The sequence below is a fragment of the Lathyrus oleraceus genome, chromosome 1 (genome assembly GCF_024323335.1).
Source record: "Lathyrus oleraceus cultivar Zhongwan6 chromosome 1, CAAS_Psat_ZW6_1.0, whole genome shotgun sequence".
NCBI classification, from domain to species: domain Eukaryota; kingdom Viridiplantae; phylum Streptophyta; class Magnoliopsida; order Fabales; family Fabaceae; genus Lathyrus; species Lathyrus oleraceus.
The window spans coordinates 400,961,332-400,986,668 of NC_066579.1; the positions used below are offsets into that span (position 1 = coordinate 400,961,332).

Below are 25,337 nucleotides of genomic sequence, written 5' to 3' on the forward strand. Positions count from 1 at the left end.
TTTAGTTGGTTCAGAGCATGTACAACTATAATTTTATCACCATAAGTGCAATTCAGTAATAAATATACTACATGTTTATAATGATAACTTACAAATATATCACTTGCAATTATAAAATCGGAATTTTCTTTTTCTTTATCTCATTTATAATAATATAAATAATCAAGATATATGGGCATTTAATACCTCTTTATAAATGGTATCTTTCAAGAACTAAAAAATCAAGCCAACACACCAGTATTCCAAGAAACGACAATATAGTAAAACAAATCTTACCATAATATTCTTCCAATTAGGCTTCTTCTTCTTAATACCTCTTAATAAATGATAACCTTCTAGAGCTCTGATAAAAGAGTTGTCAACGAAGTAAGTTATAAATATAAAGACTATGTGTACAAAAATTTAGTATAAATGATATCTCTCTATTTAGGCTTCTTATCCCTCCAATATGACCTTAATATTTTTCTTAGGAGATCTGTTTAATGAACAAAACCAAAAAATAATATTATCTTCAGGCTATTGTTTGAAGTTAGGAATTTTATATATTTTTGAAGTTAGGAATTTTATATATTTTTGAAAATTTACCTTTAAAAATAGATTAACTTAAACTATAAATTTAATCTTTTTTGAAGGGAAGTGGAGTATGAGGTGGGAGAGATGGTTTTTTTGAAGATCCAACCCTATAAAATGAAGAAACTTGCCAAGAGGGTGAATCAGAAGTTGAGTCCTAGATACTATGGACCTTATGAGATACTGCAGAAGATTGGGGCAGTAGCCTACAAGCTGAAGCTGCCTGAAGATACTAGAGTACAACCTGTTTTTCATGCCTCTCTTCTAAAGAGAGCTATCACACCTTCTTTGGAACCCCAGCCCCTACCAGCATGTATGAACGAGGAATGGCATCTTGAGCCTACTCCTGAGAAGATTATAGAGGCCAGGAGAAATGAACAAGGGGAATTAGAGGTTTTAGTGAAGTGGAAAAACCTCCCTGATTTTGAAAATTCTTGGGAATAAGAAACAAGATGAAGACAGAATTTCCAGCTAGGAGAAATCCCCCCTAGGAGAGTCAGGCCTCTCGAAGTGCCTATTTTCAGATTTTTACTTCATCTTTTCTGCACTTTTGTATTACTAGATTCCCATTTGAACATCTAGTACTGAATCACAATTATTCCTCATAATCATTATTCTGTGTACTTGTCTTTTATTTTTCCTAATTGATTCTATCAGTGACAACCCCAGCAATAAATGTCTGTTTGAATTTTATATATAAAGAATGAAGTGTCACCGGAAGGAAAGCCAAGATTGAGAATGGCCAGCCATGTATCACACCAATAGCAGAGACAACAACTGCTGCAGCATGTTTATCAAGAAGAAATAAACCCGAAGCAAGAGAGATTGCATACATGGGAAACGAACTTGACAAGAAACCTGAACAATGAAATACTTTATGTGAGGTTGAGAATCATCATCAAATGCAAGTATGTATAATTATGAGACAAAAAAGAGCAAAAGTCTCACTTGTGCTAGCAAAGAAATAGTCGTTGGTTAAGCACGGCATAGCAAGTGTATAAGAAGCAAGTCGTTTTCCATACTTTCTCGAAAGAGCTACCACAAGAACAGTCTACGTGGAAAGCGAGAGAAAACCAACAAAAAATCTCACAGCATAGAACACTCTAACCTACAACAGTAAAAGACAAAGGTGTCATGAAGAGCATATGCAAGGAGAAAACTTCAATCTACAACAAATCAATAACCAAGCACGAGTGCAATCTTACTTTTTGATCACCAAACAACCACAAAGTTGGTCGAGCCACTATTTCATGAAATAAAAGGTACAAATACGAGAGAAGAGAAAATTGTGAACTGCAAAACAAACACACCAGAACTCCATTGTCAATACCGTAGCGAAAAAAATAGCTTAAACTAAACCTAAAATATCCCCAGCCAATACTGGGTATTGAATCGCAAACTATAAAAGAAAAATATAGTTTCAAGTCGCATAGAGACTTGGGGAATTGAGCTAACAGAACTATAAAAGAAAAATATTTTCAAAAAAAATCAACTACTGTTATTTCAAGTTCAAGAAATCGTCAATTCTGATAGTTTCAGAAGAAAACCAAACACACAGACACACTTCTATCATATGTTTGAAAGAGAGAAAATCAATAACATTCAACACCGTAAATCCAAACAAACTAACAAAGACAGGAAGAAAACTGAACCATACAAGATGAAAGTAATGATTTAATTAATAAAAAGACGTCGATACAACGAATTGAAACAATGAACCAATTCGACAAATTGAAACACCGAATCAAAAATACAAATAGAGGGAGAGAAGAAAAGCATATTCGAACCTAAAAATAGATTTCTTTGATGAAGAGAATGTCAATCGAACCCTTGAAGCGATGAGAAGAAGAAGCATTTCTTAAACTCTTTAATGAGAAACGATGAAAAGCAATTTCTAGAAGCGATTTTGGGGAGTGATTTCTGGAAGTGATTGTGGGAAACAATGAGAAACGGTGAGTACGAGTGATTTCTGGAAATGGTGGGAACAAAACTCAAAATCAAGAACATTACCCTAGCGATTTCTGGAAACGAATTGATTTCTGGAAGCGATTACCTTAGGGATTTCTGGAATTGATTTCTGGAAGCGATTACCTTAGGGATTTGGAACATGAGAAGTCATGGTTATATTTTAGGCGGTAATGATAAATTGTACTTAGGGATTCCTAAATTTACACCCTATTTTAATATAACGGGTTTAATATAAATTTAGTCATTTATATTGTTATAATTATACACCCTATTTTTAAATATAGGGTGTCTATTGTTATATTAATATTCCAAAATTTACACTCTATTTTAATATAACGGGTTTAATATAAATTTAGAATTTAATATTGTTATAATTATACACCCTATTTTTAAATATAGGGTGTCTATTGTTATATATTAATATTAAAATTTATTATTTTTTTAAGAAAATTTAAGATTAAACAAATAAGAATAATAAAAGTTATTGTTTAAGGCACGAATATTTTATTTTTATTTTTAAATTTACACCCTTTTTTTGAATATCAGGTGTAATATAGAGTTGATAATAAATAATATTTGAATTTACACCCGTTATTTAAAAATAGGGTGTCTATTGTTACGTACTAAAATTCAAAATAAGACTTTATTTACAAAACTGCCACCGCATTTGCTTTTTACACCCGTTTTTTGTAAAACGGGTGTAAATTTACAAATTATATTATTCTTTTTGTACTAGTGTGCCATTCAATGTGACTATACTTTTCAGTTATTAGTAGCTAAGATAATATTCTATTAAAAAACCTATTTTTTATAAGCAGTAAAATAATTTAGGCCCTAAAATTTAGGGTGTTACACATATACTATAGGAAGCTCAATAAAGAAATAAGGAAAAATCAGTTTCCCTATCTTTCATTGATCAAATGTTGGATAGGTTGGCTAGAAAAAAATATTATTGCTTCCTTGATGGTTACTCAGGCTACAATCATATTGCCATAACACCTAAAGATTAAGAAAAGACAATAATTATGTGTCCTTATGGAGCATTTTCCATTAGAAGGATGCAATTTAAACTATGTAATGCACCTGCTATATTTCAGAGACGCGTGATGGCAATATTCTCATATCTCATTGAATATTCCATGGAAGTTTTCACAGATGACTTCTCTGATTTTGGAGAGTCATTCAAAAAATGCTTGGACAACATGTAATTGGCACTGAAAAGATGTGAATAAAGCAACCTAGTGCTGAATTGGTAGAAATTACATTTCATGGTAAAATAAGGAATTGTACTTGGTCACTGTATCTCAAAGAAGGGGATAGAAGTAAATCAAGTCAAAATTGAGTTTATTGAGAAGCTTCCACCACCCACAAATGTTAAGGGAATCATAAATTTACTTGGTCATGCTAGTTTTTGCAGAAGGTTTATTAAATATTTTTCAAAAATTACAAATCCCTTGTGACAACTGCTGCAACATGAAATGACATATCTCTTAAGTGAGGAATCTCTTCAACTTTCAAGACTTTAAATAATTCTTTGATTTTTTCTCCTATTATGAAAGCACTAGATTGGACAAAATATCAATCTTCATCACGGAAATTCTGAAGATTGATTAAACCAAATATAATTATATCTAAATTTGATATGAATGTTAATTGGAGTCTTGATAAAAATAGATTTAGAATAAATATTTTCCAAATGAGAATGTGCTTAAGCAAGTATTTGATTGAGCAGAAAAGGAAACAAATTTTGAAAGCAGGAGATTCGATACATTAAAACATGCGTGCCAAGTAAGTAGCTAGAGATATAATTTCTCTTATAATGTTAGAACATCTTAATTAGCATGTTGCCAACAGTATGGTTGATATGAAGCACCTCAAGATAGAATGTCTCGCATCACATCAGAATATCTTGCTTAACAAGTTGCCTACAAAATATTGTCAATTACATATTAATAACAAACTCCCTTTTGGCCATTTTTTAGGAAAATTAATAACATGCAAGATGTTATGCATATCCTTAGAAACAAATCTTCCAAATCAAATCTCTTGGTCACATCAACTTCAAAGAACACATCAAATCACATCAGAGCATAAAAGAAACACATTAATTAGAGATCATGGTAGATAATGAAATAACAGAAACTTTGTAAAATGTTTCTATGTATTGAATATTCTGCATAATTTACAATCATTATATAACTATACAAAGAGACAAATGGATTCTATTTTAGGAAGTAAATCATTCTAGACCTTGACAAATTAACTCTAAATCATTGTCACAATCGGTCACAATGAATGCTAACAGACAGCTTATGACAGCTTGACAATAATACTACAGCTCATTACTCCCCCTCAAGTTGGAGATTGAGGATGATGAGATCCCAGCTTGCCTGATAGTTCTCGAAATTGTTTTGTTCCCAAAGACTTTGTGAAAATATCTGCTTGTTGTGACTTAGTTTGTATGTGGACAATAGCTATAATTTCCTTGACAAGAAATTCTCGAATGAAGTGACAATCGACTTCAATGTGTTTCGTTCTTTCGTGGAAAACCGGATTCGAAGCTAAATGAATAGCAGCATAGTTGTCGCAATGTAGAACTGTAGGAGAGTCGCATTTTACTTGTAAGTGTGTAAGTAATCTTTGTAACCATATGACTTCACTTGTGGCGTGGGCCATTGCTCTATACTCTGCTTCACTCGAGGACCTCGATACGGTAGTTTGCTTCTTGGTTTCCCAAGAAATGGGAGTTGTTCCTAACTTCATGACATAACCTGATATTGATCTTCTGGTTAGTGGACATGACGCATAATCTGAATCATAATATGCAACTAGTCTGAGGTCATTATCTCTTGGTATGATAATTCCTTGCCCCGGTGAAGATTTCAAGTACCTCAAAACATGCATGGTTGCGTCCCAGTGCCCCTGGTGAGGTTCCTGCATAAATTGACTCAGAATATGGACAGAATATGTTAATTTCGGTCTAGTGATTGTGAGATAAATGAGTCGTCCCACCAACCTACGGTACTGTGAAGAATTCTCATATAAAGGACTTGAATCCAATGCTAATTTATGGTTTGGTTCAAATGGGATAGAAGAAGGTTTGCAAGCTAGCATCCCACGTTCATTTAGAATGTCCAAGGCATATTTTCTTTGACAAATGAATAATCCGGAAGAACCGCGAGCTAACTCTAGTCCAAGAAAATATCTCAACTCTCCCAAATCCTTCATGTGAAAACACTTACTGAGGTATTGCTTGAATTTTTCACATGACTTTGCATCATTCCCAGTCACAACAAGGTCATCAACATAAATTAATACATCTATGAAAATTGAACCATGTGAATATGTAAACAAACTATGATCAGCTTCACATTCCTGGAAACCATACTTCACCAATGCTTGGGATAATTTTGAGTACCAATTGCGTGAGGCTTGCCTAAGACCATATAGTGACTTTCTTAGGCGACACACCATCTCTTTATCGAAAACTTTGTAACCTGGAGGGATCTCCATATATACTTCCTCATCTAATTCTCCATGTAGGAACACATTACTCACATCCATTTGGTGAAGTATCCATCCTTTGGCTACCGCAACAGTAAGTAAACACCTCACAGTTGTCATTTTGGCAGCTGGTGCAAAGGTTTCGTTAAAGTCATCCTCTTTAACTTGTGTGTATCCTTTCGCCACGAGTCGCTCTTTGTATTTCTCAACTTCACCGGTCGATTTGTATTTAACCTTGTATACCCATCTACAACCCATTGTCTTCTTTCCTTTAGGGAGCCTTGATATTTCCCATGTTTTATTTTCTTCCAAGGCTTTAAGTTCTCGTGACATGGATTCTCTCCATTGTTTGTGAATGGCTTGCTTGTATGATTGAGGCTCTTCAATGCTTTCAACCGCTGCAAGATAAGCTTGATGTTTTTGTGAAAACTCATCATAATTTACATAGTTTGATATAGGATAAATTATACCTGAAGAAGTTGACGGCTTTGGCGATGTACATGTGTGGGTTTTCTCAACTGAGTAGCAATAATAATCATCAAGTCTTTTTGGTGGATGTCTGTTCCCCCATGTCTATGTTTGTCATGATTTCACTCTCCCCCTTATTCTGAGGCTTTTCTACTTCAATGATCACATCAGAATTTGTTTCAACTTGTTTTTCTCTTGGTTCATTAGAAATTATGATCTGGTCTTGCTGCCCATCGTTGCTAGACGTGATATCTTCTTCAACAGAACAAAAATCCAGAGCAAATGTTGGCGAAGTATTTTCTTCACTGCTGTCCTTTTCATGTGGTGCATATGGAAAAATTTCTTCATAGAACACCACATCTCTTGATACATAGATCTCTTGAGTCTTTAGGTTGTACACTGTCCAACCTTTTTGGCCTTTAGGATATCCCACGAATACACATTTTTCTGCTCTTGAATCAAATTTATCTCGCTGCCTGTTTGAATTTTTCACATAACATAAGCATCCGAAAGTCTTAATGTGCTCATATGATGAAGGTTCTCCCAATAGCTTCTCATATGGGGTCAACCCATCATTAATCATGGTAGGGGTTCTATTAATGAGGTATGTTGTTGTCAAGACGCACTCCCCCCAAAATGATATGGGTAAGTTAGCTTGGAATCTCAAGGCTCGTGCCACATTGAGTATATGCCTATGTTTTCTCTCTACCCTTGCATTTTGTTGAGGTTTTCCAACACATGAAGTTTCATGTAGGATTCCCTCTTGTTGTAAGATTCCTTGAAATGCATGATTGGTAAATTCTGTCTCATTGTCACTCCGCAACCTCTTGATCTTTACATTAAACTGTGTCTTTACCATGTTGATAAAATTTGTTAAAATTTTCAGAACTTCTGTTTTTTCTTTTAACAAGTAAACCCATGTTCCACCCGAATAATCATCAACAATCGTAAGGAAATAGTGACAGCCACTATGAGAGCTAGTACGATATCTTCCCCACAAATCGCAATGTATAAGATCAAAAGGATTCTCAGCTTTATTATAACTAATATGAAAGGGAAGTCTACATTGGTTTGATCTATGACATATGTCATAACAGCGAAGTTTATTTGAACAGAAATTAAAATTCACTAGCTGAGATATGCGTTGCATAACTTGAGGAGAGGGATGTCCCATGCGTGCGTGCCAAAGAACAGTGTTGTCTTCACGATGTGCTGTGAAAGCAGACCCATGACCTTGTTGCTTCAACACATAAACCCTACCATGTACATCACCTAAGCCAATCTTCTTCTTCGTGGCAAAGTCATGTATCATACAATAACTAGGATGATAAGTCACAAAGCAATTTAAATCACGAGTCAATTGACAGATTGAAATTAAATTGCAATCAAACTTAGGAACAAGTAAAACATTTTGTAAAGTAATGTCTTTGCTAAGATCAATGGTCCCCATCATTTCTACCAGCACTGTGTTCCCTGTAGGAATAGTGACATAGAAAGGTTTCTCAATCTTGGTTACCCCTCTCATTAAGGATAAGAGAGGAGTCATGTGGTGTGATGCACCACTGTCCAAGACCCATTTTAGATCTTTACAAGATGTATTTTTACCGGATTCACAAAAATCATGCTTCATCACACGAGAACCATGGAATGCACGCCCATGCACTATTTCTTCAGTCGCATGTGTATGATGAGCACTAGATTGTCCTCCATCATCTCTTGAGCGGTGTTGTGTCCTTCACGTGTTCCAATTCTCTGGGTATCCTATAATCTCAAAACATCTTGTTTTAATGTGGCCAGTCTTGCCGCAGTGATCGCACTTTGAGTTTGAACCATCTCTTCACCTTTGTTCATTTTGTTTAGATGCATAAAAAGCAGATCCACTGGATTCTCTTTTAGTTGCAGTAATCTTTCCTTTTTCACCCATGATTCGAGCTTCTTCTCTGAAAACATGGTTGAAAACGCGTCGAAGCGAAGGCAAAGGTTCGGTGTTCAGCATTGTCGCCTTAACATGTTCAAATCGCTCATTGTTAAGGCTTCCGAGAAAAAGATGTACTTGCTGATCTCCTTCTCTCTGCAAAATTTCTTTAGATGCACCACATGTGCATTCTGGAAGTGGTTGCAGCTCTCCTAGTTCATCTAGGAGACCCTTAAATTTGGTATAATATTCTGTCACAGTCATGTCTGATTCATGCTCCATCAGACATAACATGCGCCACAACTGATGGATCCTCAGAGCATTTGTTTGAGCAAATCGCTCCTCCAGATCTTCCCAAATATCTCTCGCAGTTGATGCGTGCGAGATGCTGCCGTGCAAAACTGGATCTACAACATTGATGATCCATGCCATGACCATTGAATCAACCTTCTCCCAATTGTAAAAGTCTGGACTGGTTTTTGCAGGTTTCTTGATTGATCCATCAATGAAACCTAACTTGCTTTTTGCCCGTAATGCCGTCCTCATGGAGCGCGCCCAATTGCGGTGATTCTCGCCTTTGAGCGTTGTAGCTACGAGCGGCGTTCCTGGATTATCAGAGGGACCAAGGTAATATGGTGATGTGTTTGTGACAACGGAAGTCGATTTTGTGTTGTTGGAGGTATCATTCTTCTCCACACTTTCATTATCTAAATCAGAACTTTGCTCTGATACCATAATGAAATAACAGAAACTTTGTAAAATGTTTCTATGTATTGAATATTCTGCATAATTTACAATCATTATATAACTATACAAAGAGACAAATGGATTCTATTTTAGGAAGTAAATCATTCTAGACCTTGACAAATTAACTCTAAATCATTGTCACAATCTGCCATAATGAATGCTAACAGACAGCTTATGACAACTTGACAATAATACTACAGCTCATTAGTAGATATGAAAACCATAACACATATCATAAAGGATTAAGATTATGCTTACTCCCCCTATTTTCCTCAAATGGGCATGTAACAGCCCAATTTTTAGGAATTAATTATTATATTATTTTTATTATATTATATTTAATTATTGGAGTGTTAAGTAATTAAGCGGTTGTGAGGTAGTATAATAATGGATTAATTAATTTAATTAGTGTGGTAATTAATTATTTAGTTGATATGAGATATAATTAAATAATTATTAATTAACCTAGTGTGCATAGTGAGTGGTTAATTATTTGAATTTAAATAGAGGTATTTAAATATTAGGTATTATTGGGCCTAGTGATTAAATTAGATGATTTAAGCCCAACTAGAATACTATTATAAATAGTAAGAGTGAAGGAAGTGAGAATTAGAATTCACTTGAGCACTGAAGACAATAGAGAAAGAGGAGAGGAAAAGCGAGAGGAGTCAAGGTTTCCATCAAATTGACAAGGTAAGGGGGGAAATCCTTATTATTATGGGTTAGTATGATTGGGTCAATGGGTAGAAACATGTTTTAGGTTGAAATCCTTAATTGGCATGGTTTTGGAATTATTAGGTCTTGATAAATACTCTTGAATTGTGATGATTAAATTATGCTAAAACTGTGAATGAATATATATTTGGATGAGTCATAATTTCTGAACGTGTAGCTTTTTACGGAATCGAAATCGGAGGTCCGGAAGTCCTCCAACGATGAAAAATGCGGGGAAATCTGCATTCTGTTTCGTGTTAGCGCAGGAACAGCTTTCTGTTTTGCGTTAACCGGTTAACCTAGGGCGTTAACCGGTTAACACTGTTACGATATTGAAAAATTGAATTCTGTCTTGCGTTAACCGGTTAACCCAGGGCGTTAATCGGTTAACACTGTTAAAAATTGCCAAGAAGCACATTCTGTTTTGCGTTAACCGATTAACCCAGGGCGTTAACCGGTTAACACTGTTTGAAAAGTGAAAAATTGATATTTAAATGTTGTGTGCGTTTTGGAATGAAATCTATGTGTACATATTTGATTATTGGTCTATATTGGTGAATAATATATTGTATGAATGTGTATGTATACCATTATTGAATTGTGAATGATTTATGGTTATGGATGTGTATATGTAATCGTAATTGATGTGTTGTGATGAATGTGTATATGTACCAATTGTGAGTCATGGTGATATGTGGGATGTTAAGACGGTATATAGATGGTCTTAATTGCATATGTGTTGGTATGTGTGCATTCATTCATAGCATGGTTGACTTCATTGTGGAAGTGGTCAAGCGGTGATCCTTAATTGGAAACAGACGTAGCAGACGTTAATCCTTAATTGGGATTAGGCGTAGTATTTAAGCGGTGATCCTTCATTGGAAACAGACGTAGCAGACGTTAATCCTTAATTGGGATTAGGCGTAGTATTTAAGCGGTGATCCTTAATTGGAAACAGACGTAGCAAACGTTAATCCTTAATTGGGATTAGGCGTAGTATTAAGCAGTGATCCTTCATTGGAAACAGACGTAGGGCTTTGGTCTTGTCCGGATCGGAAGCGTGGCTTGGATTCTAGATATTGAATCGAAAAGCGGTGAAACTTTGAGTTCACATTGAGGTACCACATGCATAGAGTCACATTGTCTTGCATTGAGTCGTCTATAGTTATGTGATCATTGAATGCATGTATTGATGTGGATGCGATGTACGTTTGAAATATGTGAGATGATTGTTGGTTAATATTATTGATGTGATTATACAAAGTGTGATGAATTCTTAAATTGTGTTTTGATTCATTGTGCCTTATTATGCTATTTCATGATGATTTGAATTCTCACCCTTTCTGTTTGAATGTTACCTTTACATGGGTATCGTGCAGATACTACAGAGTAGTATTGCTGGAGTAGGTGGACGGTAGCTCGCTCAAGATTAGCTGGAGAGTTTCCGTATTTAGTTTGAAATTAGGTAATGAGTCAATGCTCAGGTCATGTAACACTGGGTAGATTAGTGGTATTGAACTCATATCTTATTTTGATATGTTTTATGTCATTAATTGTTTTATTTTATTTGAAGTGATTATTTAGAGATGATCATGGTATGGGACATGAATCATATTATGAAATACATGAGTATTCTTTATTCTCCGCTGCGAACGCATATTGCTTGAATATTCATGATGAGTGGAATGTGTTATTTTGAATGACTAGGTGTATTGTTGGTTTTTGAAAGTTTTAAGTTTCGAAAACGTCGATGTGACGCCCTTTTCTTTATATGCGTACTTATTTACTCTGATTATATGCTAAATAACTTGGGGTAGAAAAAGGGGTGTTACAGGGCACATGAAGGAGATTTGTCAGGCCCACTTTTGATTTGAATTTGAAAAGGTTGTCAAAATGGTAAAATTATGATGGAATGAGATAGAGGAGATCACAAGGATTCAAAATCAGTAAAGAAAAGTGGAAAACTCACCGCGCTAGAGCTTCGTTGGAGCCTTGCCGAAATTCAAGTTTCTCGCCGCAAAGTTCATAGTGTTCTTCATCTAAGTATCCTTTAATGCTTGTTATTTCTTGAATTTATTTGCATTGTTAGGTTTATGAACTTAATAAGTGTCATAATTATCACTGATTTGCATAAAAACTCAATTAATTCATATTTTAAAAAATCAAGGGTTTTAGTGTTATTGTATCTCCATGAATAAAAATGGTAAAATGCAAACTAATATTTATTTTCAGTAAATAACATACTTTGTAGCTTCAGAACATCACCCTGAACACGAATCCATAGTTTGTTTGGTATGAAAATAGCTTAAATGACCAAATCAAAACCTTGTGCATCCCACCGTAAACGAGTTATTTTTTGCAAATTTGATTGTTGTTTGTTCATTTTTAAGCTTGTCATTATGTTTACGAGATTAAATAAATAAATTTTCATTATTCATTTGTGTAATTTTGTAAAAAGTTGAGACAACTACATGTTATCCAAAATTTGTTAATGAGTTTTTTTTACGTTGTAGTAACATTGTTATCCTCCTGCATGTTGGTATGAGGAAGGTGACCAGTGGACCCACACAGGTCATGGGGCGCTACCTCCCTTTATTATTTTATTTTTTTTGATTGGACCTTGGCCCATTTACTCAATTAGCTTTTTTAACACGCTCCTTGTATATTTTGCACCCTTACTTGTTTTTTGTTTTCTTTTATTTAGCAATTTTGGTTATTTAATAAAATCAAGTTTTATTATTAATTAATCAAGCCCTTTCAAAATAAATTCAAATTATTTTCAAAAATAAATTCAAACCATTTTTTAAAAATAAAATACATTTTTTTAAAACCAAAAATTAAAACATTTTATAATACAAAAATAAAATAAAATATCTTGATCAGCATCAAGATCTTTTTTCAATTAAATCAAATCATTTTTCACACTTAGAGCAATAAACCTTTTTTACATCAAATGGATGGAAAATGACTAGTTGAGTACATGTCTCTCTTTTTCCCCGAATATTTGGATACAAATTATATAATTTGACCATTCAAATCTTTGTCATATGTTCAAAATTTAATAACACAATCGAATTCAACTTGTCTCCTTCACAGATGAAAAATGATTAACTTGATGTATGCCTCTTTTTTCCCTGAGTACTTGAATACAAGTTGTATAGCTTGACCATTTGAGTGTTTATCATCTTTAAGGAATCTTGACTCGATTCATATCGAACCTCTTTCACAGTCAAAATCTTCAAAGATCTTATTTCACAAGTAAATTGGATGAAAAAAGATTAATTGGATGTATGCATCTTTCTTCCTCGAATATTTAGATACAAGTCGCATAAATTGACCATTCGAATACTCATTTTCCACTCAAAACATGATAATTAAAACGAAATTAATCAAATTCAATAATCGGATGAAAATAGATTAACTGAATATATGTCTCTTTCTTCTCCGAAGATTTGGATTCACGTCATATAACTTAACTATTTGTAATATATAAATTTCTTACAATAAATTAAATAAATGAGTTAGTTGGTTTAGTGGTCAAATATTACCATATCAATACAAAAGTTAAATTAAAAATACAACTTAAATTAAAAGACTATTTAAATCTTAAAAAATTAAACAATATTGATTCTTTAAACGAATAAATTAGCATTTAACTCTATCGATATTTTGGTTTAATATCATGCAAATATTGAAAAAGTCCTTTCAAAAGATAGAAGAGATTACTAAATATCATAAAAATCATCCCTTAAACAGCCTATTTAACTTTTTGATCCCTTTACCTTCCCCAATAAATACTTATATCCAATCCAAGAGGGAGTTGGCTCATCACGGGAATCACCTACGGCTGAGCGTGATCAAATATGCATGATTCGTGTGTTGCTGTTTGCCTTTTTATTAGTACCTGTCGCATAAAGTTGACAACCCTTTTATTTCGTTTCTAATACCATGAACCTTTGCCTTTCACCATTAAAAATGGCCACTTAATGTGATATTTATATATCCTTTAAAAGTAAGTACTAGTACCATTTTATTCATCCACTCAAATTCTAGATTTTTCTTTTGACTTGTACTATAGTTTCTACTTTTAGACTACATTAGTGGTAATTACTTGTTCAACCGGCAACAACAGAATTAGATGAACACGTAATGTATCCATTAAATAGGACAGTATGAGTTTGATGCATAAATGAAACGAATACCTATTTGAATAGTTATGACATTACTTCTTTTGTTCGGATATCTTCAACTGAACACTCTTATACTATTGTCAAATGAGTTGGCATAATATTATAACTATCTTACTATATAATATAATTTTATTGTCATATTTTTAATTCATAGAGACATATCAATATTCTCTATTTTGTTAGAAAATCAATTTGTAATTTATATGGACAATGCTATAATCGTGAATGAATAATTTTTTCTATAATATTTCAAACACTTTCGAATTGTTTTAGAGTTTTCTACGCAGGAATACCTAGGATAATTCAATCTATATTCGAGTTTGCACAAGATCGATGAAAACTCGAATGTAGAGAAGATGAAATCTAGAATTTTGTGTGAAGAAGATAGATTTTTCTAATGTATTTTATGAATTCTAAATGTTCAATTTATATGTCAAACTGGTGTTGTTTCATAAGGTTGTGACCTTTGAAGAAACACACACTTTCAGCAACATTTTTGCTAAATGTTGCATTGTTTCACCTACAACAACACTTTTCTAACGTTGCATTGTTTCGCCTACAACAATATTTTTTCAAATGTTGCATTGTTTCACCTACAACAATAGTTTTCAAAGGTTGCACGATTTCACATTCTACAACGCTTCACGAAGTGTTGCCTATTTCTGAATTCAAACCTACTACAACACTTCATAAGTGTTGTCTATTTCTGAATTCAAACCTACTGCAACACTTCATAAGTGTTGCATATTTCTGAACTCAAAAATTAATCTTCACTTGAATATTTTCTTGTCATTTTAGAACACAATCAAGACTATTAATTGTTAATAATTTACAACAATCTCCCACTTGTTCTAATAATGACAAGATCAATTCCGAAAAAGAGAAATAAATAATGTTAGTTAAGTATTTTTTGATTTGAACTTAACCTTAGTAAGGATAACACAATGTTTAATCGGAATGTTAGGTAGCTATAATGTGAACCGCTATCCCTTGTGATTATATAGACGTTACCTTACACACATTCTTTAATGGTTCTTCGACTAAATCTCTCGCCTGACATTATTTATGGTCATGTGTTTTTCTTGTTTTCGTTATTTTTTCATGAGAAAAACTCCAACTCCCACTTTGAGACGACATCATCTCAAAATTCATTTAGTGAAGTTAAATTTGTATCTATTTCTTGAGATACATATCCTCGATATAGAACTTCATTAATAGTTTGAAAAACTCAACCCTCAATATGTAATAGTCAAAATTGTCACAAAATGGTGCACAAAATATCCAAATCAACGACTTGTTGTTACCCATTGAATCTTAGGTTAAGGTTTGTTAACTTCAAATTTGGTTGCTACCTTTGTCGGAACCCTTATTCAAGGAGTTTTAATCTCATACCTCTTGAAGTAGTCTTTGCTAAGTCTTTGGCCAGTGGCTTAGTAAAGGGATCAACTAAACTATAGCTTGTTTGTATATATGTCAGTGAAATAATCTCATCTTTAATCAATTTTCTCACAAAAGAATGTCTAAGACATATCTGCATGGATTTTTCTTTGTATACTTCTGTGATACGGTGAACTGACTTTGTGTTTTTGCTTTGAAAAGCAATGTTGCGGATAGCAAGAGTCGCCACCGACTTTTCTTTTATCCAATAAGGAAAGGCGGAAAAGAACAGGAAAGACCTTGATTAGATTTTGAGTTCGGGAGGTACATTATACAAAGGGAAGGTGTTAGCACCCTTTGTATCCATGGTTATCCATGGGCTCTTAATTGCTTAACTCACTTATGTTTTCCTTGTTTGAGAAAGTGTTTGAGAAATATGGTGTGTTTAGAAAATATTTTGAAAGGAGAGTTTAACTTTGTAATGATTCTTGTACGAATGTATACAAAGTGTTTATCTCGTTTGATTTTGAAAGATGTTTAGAAAAATATAACTCGACGATGATTCTGGTGCGAATGTATACCAAGTGGTGATTTTCTAAAAGATGTTTTGAAAAGTGTGAGGTGTGAAAAGTATTTTAAGCTGTGAGCAAGCATTTAAGAGTTATACCTAACCAAAGTCTTTATAGGTATTTCCTATACTTAGGAGGGTAAAACTGTCCATACTATTGAGAAGTAAGTAGTCTTATCCTTTGGATGTAAAGGGACATCGTGGGGTCGTCGATTGGTCTTTGAAGGCAACATTTGTAAGGATACCTTAGCATTCGAAGGGACGATCATCATTTAATCGTAGGCTACAACGAAGGGTCATCGAGGGCCAAAGTCATATATTCAAAGGCAACGTTCGAGGGACAAGGTCATGTATTCGAAGGCAACGTTCGAGGGACTATGATTTATCTTGTAGGAACATTGACCTTTTGATCGAAGGGACTATGACTTATCTGTTTAGGGATGATGATGATTTAATCGAAAGGGTCTTTGCTAAGGGTATCCCCACATTCGCGGGACATGACCGTAATATCGTAAGGCAACAAAGAGAGGGTTACCCTAGAGGTGCAAGTGTGGAAATGATTGGATTCAGATATATTATCTTGAATTAATTTATCTAAGTTCGATTATTTATCTTTCCATGCAATCATATTAGCATACATCTAGACAGTTATATTCACAGTATGGAAAAATTAAAGTGCGAAAAATAAGACGACGCTATTACATGGCTTCGGGATGGGGGTACATAATTTAAAAGGGGATATAAAATATCTAAATCTTAATTAACGAGTACAAAATTAAAAGGGCATACAAAATAATAAAACCTAATTAAACTAAAAAGAAAGAAAAAAAATCCTAATTAAATCTATTACATAGAAAGTTCATGACAAATGAAATAAATAAACTAAATTTAAGAATGAATTAAGAATATTTTTAGTCTATAATAATAGAAACTTTTTTTTTTATGAATTTATGGAAAAACTTAGACTAAATTGATAGATATTTTAAAAGAAAAGAGGAAAAAAAATATAATTAGATTTTTATTATTCAAAATAGTCCATTTTAATTAATTAAGTGATATATGAAAATTTAATTAATAAACTAGATGAAATTATATCCTAGTTTAAGTAATTAATATAATATATTAATTAGAAAATTAATTAATGGGTTTATAGTGGAAATGGAGTAAACATAATAAATAAAGCTAAAAAATAACTCTTAGGGGCTCAAACCCAGGACCTCTATATTGCAGTGAGGGGGGAGCTACCAACAAGCCATGTTGGTCCATTCATTATTTATTCGCCTTCATTAAAATATATATTAATTCTACATGAATTTTTCCATTTTGACACAACACCACCATGCATGTTACAGCTTTCTCTCTTACGGCAATCTACTTTATTTTTTCTTATGTTGTTTCTTTCATGTGAATACAACAAACCTGTAACTTCATCTTATATCAAACCACACACATAAAATAAGATCATATGCAATCATCATGCAATAATAACAATAGTCATCCACAAATCAAGAAACTTATATTATTTTACTCATGTATTAGTTCTCTTTACTGCAAGTGATAATGATAAAACAAACCTTACACATACATGTTAAAGACAACCAATGATTTATATTATCACCATTATATCATCATTATTATGTAATAACAACATGTGAAATAAACATAATCATGCTAGAAACAACACTCATATAATAATAATTAAATGGCGGATATAATTCTTTAATCATGCAAACATTGCCTTATGTATCTTCTTCTGCTGTATCTCTCCTCTATTTCGTCCTCCCCCTCTCTCGCTGCAACCATATGAAGTATTTATAATGGTGTGGATTAGGGTTTAACCTTGCTAAATATTTGGATCCCTTCCTATATTTTAGGATCTCACCCTATAATTTAGGAGAGTTAGCTCTAACATTTTGCATGGGCTGGTATTTCAAAAGTTCAAATTTAAATTTTGTTATTAAATTAGAGCCAAAATTATTTTTATAAAACAAAACCATCATATGGTAAATAATACTATGATTATTTATATATTTTTGGTTTGGATTTGGTCTTAAATATCTATTATTATAAATAAATATTTATTAAATACAAATATTATTATAAATAATGAATAATTTAAATGACTCTTAACAAATAAAAATTAATTTAAATTTTAGTTACATAATTGAATTAAAATTTAAACCTATTTCTATTTTTACTTTCATCATTTTAAAAAAATCAAAATTATTCTTACTTATATCAACCAAAATTATTTTATAGTTTATGGACTTTTAAAAAATTGTTACTCTTATAAATAATTTTTATTAAGTAAAAAACGTGAATTACTAAATAAATACTATTTATAAATAATGAATAAATGGAACATGAGTCACTAAATTATAAAAAATAGTTATTATAATTTAATGAGCTTTAACAAATAAAATTAATTTAAAATTTTAATTATACAATTAAAATTCAAATCTATTTTTATTTATCATTAAATTAAAACTATTTTATTTATATATATAAAATTTATTTATATCATACCGGTAACCCAAATCATTATTATTTTTTATATCTGTATCACATAATAAATTAATTAAAATTTATAATTTATATGAGAATGTATGTTAATGAATGAATGCAAATGTGAAATGAATGCAGTATGTTAATGAATGAATGCAAATGTGAAATGAATGCCATGCATGAATCAATTTATCATAAAAATTAACAGGCAAATTTTGGGGTATGACAACTTCACTGAATTCTCTAGCTAAGATTGATTGACTATCACAATGTATCAACACTTTTAAAACATTGTCCTTAGCTAATGGAATCTCTAACAGAAGGTCCCTCAACCATTCTACTTCTTGTCCAGCAGATGCAAGAACCACAAACTCTAATTCTATGATCGAGAGAGTGATGCACGTTTATTTCTTGTTCTTATATGAAATTGAACTTCCAACTAGTGTAATTATTCACCCAGTTATAGATTTATAATCTCCAACGTTCGATATCCATCTCGCATCGATATATCCTTCTAATATGATAGGAAACCAATTGTAATGAAGGCAAAATTTTTTTTTTTAAAATATAACCAAGAATTCTAGTTATGGCCTCCCAATGTTCATAATTTGGATTGCTAGTAAAATATACTCATTTTACTAATTATAAATATTATGTCGGGTCTAACACATTGGATGCACTTGTATATTACAATTGAGCCACAACTCATCCATCATTCTTTTGAAGTTTGACACTAGGATCAAATGGATTGGTCGCTTCCTTAAAGCGTAGATGTTTGAACTTATCAAGCACTTTCTTAACAAGATGTGTTTGACTAAGTTCATAACTCCCCTTATTTCACTTTACTTTGATTCCCAAAAGTGTGTCAACTAGTCCAAGATCATTCACCTTGAATATGGAAGTTAGAAACCTCTTTATTTCTAATATTCCATTCATCTCATTGCTAATGATCAATCATATAATCAATATGGAGACAAATGAATATCACAATATTCTCACAAAAATTTATGTACCAACACTTGTAATAATAATTAGATGAAGAAGGTTTTTAGATAATCATGCATGATGATGCAAGAAGGTTTTTAGATAATGTGAGAGATGAAATTATAAGAAATTTAAAGTAGTATATTATAAATTGCAATGAACACCTTTAATTATGTTCACTTGTCTTAAATCTTCACTTGAATTTCTATGTTAAACCTTCTTGATCGACTTCATCATTGATGTGTATGACACTTTTGATCCTTTTCTTCTTTGATAATCTTTGTCTTCATCAATATTGAACTAGATATAAAATGTATTTCTCACAATCTCTCATTTTGATGATAACAAAATATTGTCTCCTCCTAAGTTGCGTGTCTCCCACTTAATTGGTGAATCTTGCAATAACAAAGTCATTTTTTTTGATATTATTGTTTTGGTGCTTGTTTTATACAAGGATTTGACAAGTTTACACGTCTTTTGTTCATTACCAAGAAGCACATAACCTTCCGGTTTCTCCTTGTAAATCTCCTCATCGATATCTCCATTTTGTAATGTCGTTTTGGCATTCATTTGATGAATTATAAGGTCATGCAGACAAGCTAATGCAAATGATACTCTAGTTTTCATTGTGTTTGTTACTAGTGCATATGTGTTGAAATAATCCACACCTTCTTTTTGTCTAAAACATTTGGCTATTAATATATCATTATAGGTGTTTAGTCTATCATCACTATGATACTTCCTTCTAAACATCCACTTGCATCCAATAGGTCTTGATCCTTTAGGTAGGTCAACGAGCTCTCAAGTATGGTTTGACATTGTTAAATCTATTTCGTCTTAGACAACATCCTTCCAAAAAGTTGAGTCCTTTGAAGCTACTTCTTCCTTATAAGTCTTAGGATCGTCTTTCACTTGAAGAATAATATGAATCTTACGAACAAAATTCTTACTATTTCCTTCCATTAGATAAAAGAAATAAATTGGTTATTCATTTTATTCGGTCCTAGATCCTTATCCTTTCTAACTCTCTTGCTTATTCTAAGTTTGGATTATTTTTCAACAATCCATGAAGAATCTTCCTCATGAGATTCTTCATTAGTGAAGAAATTTCGATTTGTGTTTCAACAATTTGTGGAGAACCTTCATCATGAGGTTCTTCATTTGTGGGAATCTCAAATTCCTTATCTTTCGTGATAAGGCTCACAAAGAATTTCACGTCTCGAAATTCAATAGTTACATTAAACTTCAAATTCAAATGTCTATATAAGTAATAATTCATCTTTTAATGATCTTTATATATACATATAATAATATATCTCATTAAACACAAACATGTTATCCATATAGCATTTAAATCAAAATTTATTTGCATAATTTAAAATTGTAAACTTTAATAAAATAGATCACTTTTATAATTAACAAATTTCTAACATAATAATACCAAAACAATGAATTATATTTAATATAAAAAAAAACTATGTCTTGTCTGACACATATATATTATTCAAATCGAAACACTACAACACATTAATGTATACATATACATATATATTAAAACAATTAATTATATATTTTGTTTATGTTTATGTATAAGAAAAAAAAATCATTTACGTGAAATTAATTACTTTATTTTATTTTAAAGCATTATATTCTATGTATGTAAACAAAAATGAATTTTAAAAAAAAATTATGGGTTTTGCCAATATTCCATATATCTATTCATTTCAATTACATTCTACTATTATGCAAATTATCGATTTAATTATAAGGGGATATATCAAAGTGCATATCAGTATTGTATATATAAAATACATAGTTAATACAAGTAATATGAAACACATTCACTCATTATTTTGTAAAATTAATTCAACATAATATTATCACTCATGAATTATATATAATTCAAAATACATCTTGTACCAAAATATCATAATTTCGATAACCATATTGTAATACTCACTCTTAGAAATTTTTTATTAGACTTTGATATTATGATTATCACAATTCTATAAATTTCTACGAAAGAGTAACAAAACATACCCGAATCAATGATATAAATTCTTCTCATATTCTTGATTTGGATTTTTCTATCATCTCTTCATTCTTCCTTTCGATATTTGAAACGGAAGTCTCGGTTGTCATTATTTACATACTATAAGATTGGTAGAAAATTAATTTATAAATTTATAGACCGAGACTAGAATCGTGAACGAATCACTTTCCTAATAATATTTCAAGCACTCTCGAATTATCTTAGAGTTTCTACGTAGGAATACCTAAGATAATTCAACATATACTCAAGTTTGCACAAGACCGATGAAAATCGAAATTTTGTGTGAAGAAGATAGGTTTTTCTAATGTATTTTATAAATTCTGAATGCTCAATTTATAGGTCAAACTAGTGTTGTTTCATAAGGTTGCGACCCTTAATGAAACACACACTTTCAACAATATTTTTGCTAAATATTGCATTGTTTCGCCTACAACAACACTTTTTAAATATTGCACTATTTCCTCTACAACAATATTTTTACCACATGTTGCACTGTTTTGCATACAACAACAGTTTTCAAATGTTGCACAGTTTCGCATTTTACAACACTTCATGAAGTGTTGCCTATTTCTGAATTCAAACCTACTGCAACACTTCACAAGTGTTGCCTATTTCTGAATTCAAAAATTAATCTTCACTTGAATATTTTCTTATCATTTTGAAAAACACTCAAGATTATTAATTGTTAATAATTTATAACATATTATAAATATGAATTTATTCACTCATATCAAGAAAATTTCAAAATTATTGTCTTTTGTATCTCAAATAAATTTAGGTGTTCCTACATCAAATGTAATAATAAGTCCTTCAACAACAATGTACATATGGAGGCTTCCTTTTTTTAGTTTTTTTAGTTTTTTTTTTATATTATGGAATCTCGTATACTCTATGATTATTTGTCGAAATTTTACTTTCTTTCTTTATTAATATATTTTTTTTTATTTAAAAAAACAATGTTCATATGGAGATTAACTGGAAAATATTAGATGAAATATTTACGAGAAAGTGTTATGATTTGTAAGAACATAATGCATTCGTTGAAATGCGGTGCATTTTTAGGAGACACACTGTATTTTGTAATTTCACAAAAACATAATGCATTTTAGGAAAACACGTGTGGTTTACCTAATGCCCATAAAGACTCTTTTTAGCCTTATTTTTTTATGAATGTGATTTATTTATTTTTCTAGAGAGAGAAACTTCGAGAGACAAAGGGATGGATTCTTAGGATTTATTGTTCTAAGAATTGAAAGATCTTTAGAAGGTATACGTGGATTGAGAAACACTTCTAAATACAAAGGGTTTTTGTGATTTATATATTTAGTGGATGAGTGATTGGGAAAGCTTGGGTTTAAAATATGAGACACTCATATGAACTTCGAAAGCTATTCTTTTGTAATTCATATTGTGATATCTTCTCTTTTTTTATAGTAGACCAATTTGATTGAATTAAGTGAACAAATTATGCATGTACTCGACTTTTATTTTCTTCTTTTTCTTGTACTTTTGCTTACACTGTTTGGCAAATTACTTTTTGCTTAAGGCTATTTTTTTTGGTAGAAAGTGACATGCATAATTTTAGAAGACCGTTTTAGTTTGTTCACCCGAATCTATGGGGCCTAACAAAGGTGGAAACTCATGAGGGTGGTTTCTATTTCTTCAATATTATTAATGCTTTATTTAGAAGATTATATAGGTCTATATTTTGAAAAATATAAGTGACACTTTTGAAAAGTTTAGGGGAAAACATATTAAGTTGAATGTGGTGAGATCTGTGAGAATTTGGATCGAACTCTAATCTCGACAGTAATATCTTGATATTTCGACAGGAAATATACATGTTGTAGTCGAATTCTATTCAAGCATGTTGACGAAAAATATGTTAACTTGTATTTTACGTTAATATTTCGAATTGGACCTTTTATTAAGCCCAATTGTTTAAGTTATCTTGTTGTTTAAGTTTACATAGTAGCCTATAAATAGACTAGTTCTCTCAGGGTGTTAAGAGAGGTTAATTGTTGTTATTCACTTTGTAATCTTTGAATCCTTATTGAGTAAGTGAATAGTAAAACAGTTTTAACCAATTCTGATTTTCTTCTTCTTCCCTATTCTCTCTCTCTTGTAAAACCTAATAGGGTTTCTTGTGTTTGTTCAAGAAACTCAATCTTTATCTCATATTTCGGTTTGTTCTTGATGATATCAATTCACAGCAAACTAATGTGATGAGCGTGAAGAAGAAGATTTCGTCAACAAAGTATGAGATTGAGAAATTTACCGGTGTGAATAATTTTGGTTTGTGGTGCTTGAAGATGCAAGCCCTGCTAGTTTATCAAGGTTTGTTAGAAGCGTCGAAAGGATCAGAGGAGATGGATGCTACCCTATCGGAGAGGGAGAAGACAACAATGATCGATAAGTTCCACAACGCCATTGTAATGAGCCTTGGTGATAAGGTTCTTCGGAATGTTTCGAAGGAGAAAACCACAAATGGTGTGTGGGAGAAACTCAAAGGTTTGTACATGAAGAAATCGTTGTTCAATCGTCTCTACCTGAAGCAAGCTTTGTATTCAATCAAGATGAGTGAAGACAAAGTCTTGGTTGAGCAGGTGGACATGTTCAACAAGTTAATTCTTGATCTTGAGAATATTGAGGTCAAGATTGATGGTGAAGATCAAACGTTATTGTTGTTGTGTGATTTACCTAAGTCTCATGCTCACTTCAAAGAAACTCTCTTGTATGGAAGAGATTCATTGACCTTTGAAGATGTTCAATCAGCGTTGTACTCTAAGGATTTGAAAGAAAGGAAGGAGTATAAATCATCTTTAGTTGGCGAAGGATTGTCTGTTAAAGGAAAATTCTTGAAGGACGATGGTAGGTTTGAGAAGAAGAATGGTAAAGTTCTACGGAATTCTTATGGTGGTAATGGTCCTTCTATTAAATGTTATCATTGTAATAAAGAGGGTTATACAAGAAAAGTATGCTCTGATGGATTGAACAATCATGGCGGAAAGGATAATTGTAATATAGCCATTGTGCAAGATGGTTATGAATCATCTAATATCCTGGTGATTTCAAGCAGCGACTCTAGTAAGGAGTGGATTATGAATTCAGTTTGTACTTGGCACATGACTCCAAACAAGGATGTGTTTAAGGAATTATGTGATCAAGATGATGGATCAATGTTGCTGGGAAACAACAAAGCATGAAAAATTGTAGGTATTACATCTATGAGATTCAAGCTCCATGATGAGTCAATAAGGCTATTGATTAAGGTTAGGTATGTACCTAATATTAAGAGGAATTTGATTTCTCTTGGTGAATTTAAACAAGAAAGAATATGTTTTCAAAGGAGAGAAAAGTATCCTAAGGGTAATGAAGGGGTCGAAGGAAGTCTTGAGAGACGTGAAGAAACAAGGCTTGTATACCCTTGAGGATGAGGTTGTAAGTGGTTCAGCAGATGTGACATCCATAAAACCCGTGTCAAAAACTAAGTTATAGCACAAGCGACTTGGCCATGTCAGTGAAAGAGGCCCGAACGAATTGTCGAAACAAAATTTGTTGTATGGAGACAAAGTCTGAAAACTGAAGTTTTGTGAACCTTGTGTATTTGGTAAATCCTGTAGGATGAAGTTTAACATAGGTAAAATAAAGAGCATGTGGATTTGTTGATTACATTCATGCTGATCTGTGGGGGCCTGCAAGAAATCCTTCACACTCAGGTGCACAATATTTTCTGTCCATGGTTGATGATTACTCTAGAAAGTTATGGGCATT

At 32.1% G+C, this 25,337-nt stretch overlaps 1 long non-coding RNA gene across 1 annotated transcript; it reads right to left on the reverse strand.

Moving 5' to 3' along the window:
* Positions 1–1,265: 1,265 nt before the first annotated feature.
* LOC127075078 (uncharacterized) lies at positions 1,266–2,527 on the reverse strand. Its single transcript, XR_007786201.1, has 4 exons — positions 2,358–2,527; positions 1,776–1,863; positions 1,519–1,678; positions 1,266–1,428 (listed from the first exon to the last, which is right to left on the reverse strand). It is a non-coding gene; the product is annotated as an uncharacterized LOC127075078 (long non-coding RNA).
* Positions 2,528–25,337: the final 22,810 nt, after the last annotated feature.